Below are 8,063 nucleotides of genomic sequence, written 5' to 3'. Positions count from 1 at the left end.
GGATTCATGAGTGTCAAGACGTTGTTCCATGAGGTCGAGTCTGGATGAGCTTGTCTGAGTAGAGCTGGAAGGAACGTTCTGAGCAGCTTGAGGTTCTGGAATGGAAGCAGAAGTAGCAGGAGTAAACATAACTGGTGCAAGTCGCTCTGCCTCAGCCTCAGCTTCAAGACGCTCTGCCTCAAGTCTGGCTTGTTCAGCCTGAGCTGCTGCTTGACGTGCAGCTTCTTCTGCTTGCTCTTTCTTTCGTTTGGCTTCTTCAATAGCTTCAAGAAGCTTATTTCTCTGTTCTAGTTCATGAAGAGCCACCCGTCTAGCAAACCTTTGCTTGGCAGCCTCAATCCTCTGACTTCCCTCTGCATGCAGGAGCTGCAACATGATTGGAAACTGAGCCACTAGCCAAGTGCTCAAATTGTTCCACTCATCAGCCACATGTTCAGCATTCTCACTGAGATCAGTCTGACCGTGCACATTGCGGAGCCTCAAGGAGGCTACATGATAGAAAATATTGATGCACTCAGAGAGAGATGTGGGTTGGAGGTGAGTATAGGGAATGATGGAGAGGTTGGTTTTAGGAGAGGCTGGGTGATTGCTGCTATGAGCTTCAGAGGCCACTTGTGGAGAACCAATGTTAATTATGGGAGCATTGGGTTCAGAGGTTCCACGGTGAGGGTCTGAAGTTTCAACCAGAGGGTGAGGTGATCTAACCGAGGATTGGTTAGACACTGATTGTTCAGGTTCAGGGTCTGGTTGAATGGGCTCTTGTTGGTCAGGGACAGGATGAGCTTGTTGAACTAAGGGGTCTGCCTCTTGGATAGGATTGGCCAAGATAGGTTCATCTGGGTCAACTAGACGTTCAGGTCTAGGGCCAGGATATTGCCTAGGGCTTGGACAGGTAAGGTAATATTCTTCCAAGGCAGATACCTTTTCTTTCCTAACCTCCATGAATTTTCTAATTGATTCAGAGGTATTGGAGGGAGGAGAGTCAATGACATTGATTGGGAAGGATACAGGGGTGAAGGCTGTGGAAGAGTCTGTATCCGTGGTTCTGGCAGCAGGACGTGCTGATGCTCTGGGAGCAGAGTGATCAGACGTTCTGGGTTGTGGTTCTGTTTGGTTGGGCTCGGGTTGGTCATGGATGATGGGTTCAGAAGGTAATGGGTCGTATGGAATGGTAAGGAGAGAGGTTAGATCTTCTGACCTAGAGGTTTGGGTCTGAAGCAAATTCCAGAGAGGTGCTTCAGTAGGAGAAGGTTGAAAGAAGGAAGATCTTGGGGAATGTGGTGGAGTGGTGGTTTGTGCGGCTGGCTGGGATTCAGGAATAGGAGTGAGGGGATTTGAGGAGTGTTGAAGTAAGGCAGAAATAGGAAGTGCATCAAATAAGTTCAAATCATCATCAGAAGCAAGTGCAGGCTTACTTGTATGTGCTGATGATCGAGTCACTCTGGCAGGAGCTTCAGTCCTTCTGACCTCTGCAGCAGCTGGTTCCACCCGAGTAGGCTTCACCACAATTCTGACCTTCTTCTGCTTCTTCTTTGGAGGACCATCCTCACTATCATCACCATCATCATCAGCAGGCTTGCTCTTCGGTTTCTTGACCAGAGGGACATCAGATTCCTCTGAGGATTCTTCCAGAACCATCTTCCTCTTGGTTTTCTTCTTGGGAGGAGAAGGACACTCTGGTGCTGGTGGAAGTCTGCTGACAAAATCATCAAGGTCAATCTCGAATCCTTGAGCCCTGAGGTCTTCAACATAGCATCTGATGGCGTCAGGATGGTCTGCTTGAGTCCACAGAGGGTAGTCATTCAGAGGCATTCTTCTTCCTCTGACCTCAGAAGATGTGTCTTCATGAGCAGGAGCAATCTTCTTCTGGATTAAGCCCATTTTCTTCAGAGAGTTGGCAGTGAAGACATCACTGACAATTGTGCTCAAGTCCTCTGTGCAACCAGCATTGATCAAATCTTGCACCAAGTTGCTTTCAATGAGAAAGTCTGAGAGCAGTCTCCCAAAAGGGATATATTTGATTGCAGACTTGATGGAGGCGGTGGTGCGAGACTTCCGGATGCATTCCTTCAAATAGGAGAACAGGAAGTAGGGAAGGCAAATCTTCTCCTTGTCTTGAATGAAAAACAGCATCGCCTTCTGGTTGAAGTTGATGTAATCTAGAGAACTACCCTTCGGTCTCTGATTGATGCAGTTGAGTAGGATCTTGTGCCAGATTCTCAGTTTGGGGTGAAGGTCCATCACCTTGTAACTCGTCTTGCCCGGTTTGAAGGTGGTGTACAGGGCCTTGTTGACGATGTCCTTGGTGCTGGGTTTCAGCTTGGATTCCGTCAGTTGGAACCGATACCCATAAGCAGTGTCTGCTCCTAGCAGATTCACGAATGACTTCTCAGTGATGATGATCTTCCTGCCAAGAATGTGAGAGACCACCTGAGTGTCATCGCAGTCTGCGTGCTTCCAGAATTCCTTTACCAATTTCTCATACACCGGTCCTCGAAGTCGATTGAAGTAGTTTCCCCAACCTTGAGTTTGGACTTCAGGACGAAGATCAAACCCATTTGCAGCCAAGTTGTCGAGGTTGAATCTCCATTCTGCCAGGACTTGGAGTTCCTCAGGAGGAAATACACAGTGAACGGCACAGCCCCGTTCTGCAATAGGAACAACCTGCTCTTGAGCTTGAACTTGTTCTTGTGCCGGGTTCTCAGAGCCTCGTTGACCCGTTGCCAAACCGACTACCATGTGAGGGAACTGAGGTGCATCTGCAGTAGATCGTCTGGTTTGTCTCACCATTTTGAAGAGGTTGAGGGTTTGAGGTAGAAGATGAAGTTTGAAGGATGAAGAGAGATCGAGAGAGAAATCAAGAAGGAGGCGGTTTTGAAAAGCAGAGAGTGCGAGAGTGAAAACCGGAAGTGAGAGAGAACGTGTGTGTATAGTGGGTTTTATCAAATAACCGTTGTTGATTCAAAAAGCACTTTAAGATCAACGGTTGAAAATTAAAGATAGATAGTAACAGTAAAATACACAATCACACACAGGAGATAAGCATATCTACACGCAATCATAACAGACTGTCACACGGGCACAAGGAACTATGCATCAGAAATTCTGACGCACGTGTTATTTTCTCAGCTTCAGAGTCAGTACCAGTGGGCACACACACTCTGATTGAGTTACCTTCTGGACTAGACATCTTCTGATCAAGAAGTATCATAGTCAGAGGTTCTGATCCATCTTCACTCTGGACAAAAGTCCATGTTTAGATTTTTCAGAATAAAATTAAATCTATCTTCAGCTAAGGGCTTTGTAAAGATATCTGCCCATTGATGGTCAGTATCAACAAACTTCAGAAGAAGTACGCCCTTCTGTACATAATCTCTAATAAAATGATACTTTACCTCAATGTGCTTTGCCCTTGAATGCAAGATAGGATTCTTACTCAATGAGATTGCAGCAGTGTTATCACAATAGATTGGGATATTGCTCTCAAGGATCTGATAATCCTCCAGCTGATGTTTCATCCAGAGCATCTGAGTGCTGCATATTGCTGCTGAGATATATTCTGCCTCTGCAGTTGATAGTGCAATGGTTGATTGCCTCTTGCTTGCCCATGAGACTAGATTGCTTCCCAGAAATTGACAATTTCCAGAAGTACTTTTTCTCTCTGTTCTATCTCCAGCATAATCAGCATCACAATAACCTGAAAGCTTATACTCTGATGTTTTCTTATACATCAAGCCAAGGTTAGTGGTGCCTTTCAGATACCTTAGGATCCTCTTTACAGCAGTTAAGTGAGTTTCCCTTGGATCTGATTGGAAACGAGCACATAAATGAACACTAAATAATATGTCTGGCCTAGATGCAGTTAAGTATAGAAGTGAACCTATCATGCCACGATAGAGCTTCTGACATACTTTACCACTTTTATCTTCTTTTTCCAGAATGCATGTTGGATGCATTGGAGTCTTGGCCACTGTAGATTCCAGCATATTGAACTTCTTCAGAAGTTCTTTAGTGTACTTGCTCTGATGGATATATGTTCCTTCTGGTGTTTGATCAACTTGTATTCCCAGAAAGTACTTTAATTCTCCCATCATACTCATCTCAAATTCAGCCTGCATCATCTCAGAAAATTCTTTGCATAGAGATTGATTAGCAGAACCAAATATAATATCATCAACATAAATTTGCACAATTAAGATATCATCTTTATAAGTCTTGCAAAAGAGAGTTGTATCTACTTTACCCCTTACAAACTCATTCTCCAGAAGGAATGAGCTAAGTCTCTCATACCATGCTCTGGGAGCTTGCTTCAGACCGTAGAGTGATTTCTTCAATTTGAACACATGGTCTGGTTTCTTTTCATCTTCAAAACCTGGGGGTTGATGAACATAGACTTCCTCTGAGATATAACCATTTAGGAAGGCACTCTTTACGTCCATCTGATGTAGAATTATGTTGTGATTTACTGAGAAAGAAATCAATAGTCTGATTGCCTCCAGTCTTGCTACTGGAGCAAATGTTTCAGTGTAGTCTATTCCTTCCTGCTGGCTGTAGCCTTCAGCAACTAGCCTTGCCTTGTTTCTGACTACATCTCCTTTCTCATTTAGCTTGTTTCTGAATACCCATTTCGTTCCAATAACATGGACATTCTCAGGCTTCTTCACTAAGCTCCAAACATCGTTCTTGGAGAATTGATTCAATTCTTCTTCCATGGCCAGAATCCAATCCTTGTCCTGAAGAGCTTCATCTATGGACTTGGGTTCAATTAAGGACACCAATCCTTTCAGACTCAGCAAGGTCTCTTCAGAGGGTCTGAAGGCAGATCTGGTTCTGACTGGTTCATCTTTGTTGCCCAGAATCAATTCCTTAGGATGAGCTGCAGTGATTCTGCTCTTCTTCAGAGTTTGTGAGTTAGAGGGACCAGCTTCTTCCTCTGGTTCATCTTCCTCTAGCTCAACTTCCTCTGGAGCTTTGCCTTTGTCAGAAACATTAATGCTTAAATCTGCAAACTTTTCAACTAGCTTTGACTGGTCAGAGTCAAGCTTATCATCAAATCTAACATGAATAGATTCTTCAATAGTCTTAGCATCAGTATTATAAAATCTAAAACCTTTAGATCTATCAGAATAACCAAGTAATAGACACTTAGAAGACTTAGCATCAAATTTATGCAATCTATCCTTAGTATTGAGAACATAACAAACACAGCCAAAAGGATGAAAATAAGAAATGTTGGGTTTTATGTTCTTCCACAATTCATAAGGAGTCTTATTCAGAATTGGTCTCACAGAGATTCTGTTCTGAATGTAACATGCTGTATTTACTGCCTCTGCCCAAAAGTGCTTAGCCATGCCAGTTTCTTGGAGCATGGTTCTAGCCATCTCCTGAAGAGTTCTGTTCTTCCTCTCAACAACACCATTTTGTTGAGGAGTTCTGGGACAAGAGAAATCATGTGCAATTCCATAGGAATCAAACAGACTCTCAAACTTGTCATTTTCAAACTCTCCACCATGGTCACTTCTGACACGCACAATTCTACAAGCCTTCTCGTTTTGCACTTGAGCAATGAAGGTAGAGAACACAGCATGAGACTCATCCTTGCGGGTTAGAAACTTTACCCATGTCCAGCGGCTATAGTCATCAACGATAATCATCCCATATCTCTTGCCACCTATAGACTCAGTTTTCACTGGTCCAAACAGGTCGATATGCAGAAGTTCTAACGGCCTTGAGGTTGAGACAACATTCTTTGCCTTGAAAGGGATTTTTGTGAATTTGCCTTTCTGACATGCTTCACAAAGAGCGTCTGAAGCGAACTTCAGATTGGGTAAGCCCCTGACAAGGTTTAGCTTGCTCAGCTGAGAAATCTTTCTCATACTGGCATGCCCTAACCGTCTATGCCATACCCACTGCTCTTCATTAACAGACAGAAGGCACTTCACATTCTGAGCCTCCAACTCAGATAATCTGATCTTATAAATGTTGTTCTTCCTCTTGCTGTTAAACAGAACAGAGCCATCGATCTGACTTACAGCCCGGCAGGACTTTTGATTGAATATAACATCATAACCCTTGTCAGCTAATTGACTTATAGACAATAAGTTATGTGTTAAGCCGTCTACCAATAAAACATTATCAATGCATGGACTACTATCTACACAAATAGTACCAGTACCAATAATTTTACCCTTTTCATTTCCTCCGAAGCCAACTTCGCCTCCAGGCTTAAGTTTCAGCTCTCGGAACATACGCTTTTCTCCCGTCATGTGACGCGAGCATCCACTGTCCAGATACCATGATTGGTGTTTCAGTGGAGCTATCAAGGATATCTGCAACATAGATAATCTTGTCCTTAGGTACCCACTTTCTGGGTCCTCTTTTGTTAGTTACCCCAGAGGTTCTGATCACCTTGGGTGTCTCAACATAATATTTTAAAGGAATATTTGCATGATATTTAGTCATAGAGAAAGATCCCTTTTTAAGAGGGTTTTTAGCAACTTTAGCAGGTACAGGATCAGGCAATATGGTACCAGAGGGAACAAAGCATTCATACAAGGATTTAGCTTTAGACACAAAAGGCTCATTTCTAATTGGTTTAGAATAGCCAATGCCATGCATTCCATTTCTGCTTACGCCATAGATCATTGAAGCCATTAAGCTTCTATCTACGCTTTTAGCCAGGAATCTTTGAAAAGATTTTTCATACTTAGATTCATGCTTACTATCAGAGGCATCGCAGGCAATAACTTCTTCTAACTTAGCAATTTGATTCTTAAGCACAGAGTTAGAATTAACTAAAGCATGGTTATCATTTTTCAAATCAGATATGATTTTCTCATGTTCAGAAGGAGTTTTAGAACCAGCAGATAAGGTCTTTTTCAGCTTCTTATGCTTAGACAATAAAGAGTTATACTTATCCATGATATCAGACAAAGCATGTTTCAGTTCAGAGGTAGAGAAAGAAGCAAATACCTCATTTTCATCGTCAGAGTCTGGATCTCCTTCTGATTCTGAGTCAGAGTCAACAGCTTCCTTTGACTCTGCTCCTTTGTCTTTGACAATGGCCATGAGTCCTTGGACTTCACCATCAGAGTCAACATCCTCTGACTCTGATTCATCGAATGTCACCATCAGACTCTTCTTGGTCTTGAAGTGCTTCTTTGGCTTCTTGTCTTTCTTCAACTTTGGACAATCACTTTTGTAGTGCCCCGATTCTTTGCACTCAAAGCATGTGACTTCCCTGATTGAAGACTTCTTCTGGCCTGAGGACTCATACTTGCCTTTTGCCTTTCCAGAGCCTTTGAACTTGCTCTGCCTGTGCTTCCAGATGCGGTTGAGTCTCTTGGAGATCAGAGTCAGCTCATCTTCATCAGAATCTTCTGATGCTTCTTCAGATTCTTCTTCTTCAGCTTGAAGAGCCTTTGACTTCTCAACCTTAGCCTTTTCAGATTTGGATTTCAAGGCTATGGACTTTTTCCTCAGATCTTGCATCTCTGAGCGCTTCAGCTCATGGCATTTCAAAATGCTGATGAGTTCTTCTAAACTCATATTCTCAACGTCTCTCGTGAGCTCTATTGAAGTCACCAAAGCATCCAACTTTCAGGAAGACACTGATGACCCTTATGACATGATCTTTTGTTGTGTAGCTCTTGTTGAGAGGACGTATGCCAGCTACAAGCAGTTGAAATCTGGAGAACATTTCTTCAATGGACTCATTTGGCTCCATGATGAAGGATTCATACTTTTGGATCAAAGACAATGCCTTTGATTCTTTGACTTTCTTGTTTCCTTCATGAGACATCTTCAGAGAATCAAAAATGCCTTTAGCAAACTCACGATCTGTAATCTTCTGGTACTCCTCATAGGAAATAGCACTTAGAAGAATTGCTCTTGCTTTTGATGTTGTGAGTACAGCTTCTTTTGATCTGCAGTCATCTCTGACCTTGGGATCTTCTTGCCATCTGCATCAACTGGACGCTCGTAGCCATCCACAATAATATCCCAGAGATCTGCATCGAAACCCAGAAAGAAACTTTCCAGTCTATCTTTTCAATATTCGAACC

The sequence above is a fragment of the Lotus japonicus genome, chromosome 1 (genome assembly GCF_012489685.1).
Source record: "Lotus japonicus ecotype B-129 chromosome 1, LjGifu_v1.2".
Lineage (NCBI taxonomy): Eukaryota > Viridiplantae > Streptophyta > Magnoliopsida > Fabales > Fabaceae > Lotus > Lotus japonicus.
Note: the sequence above shows the minus strand (reverse complement) of the source record.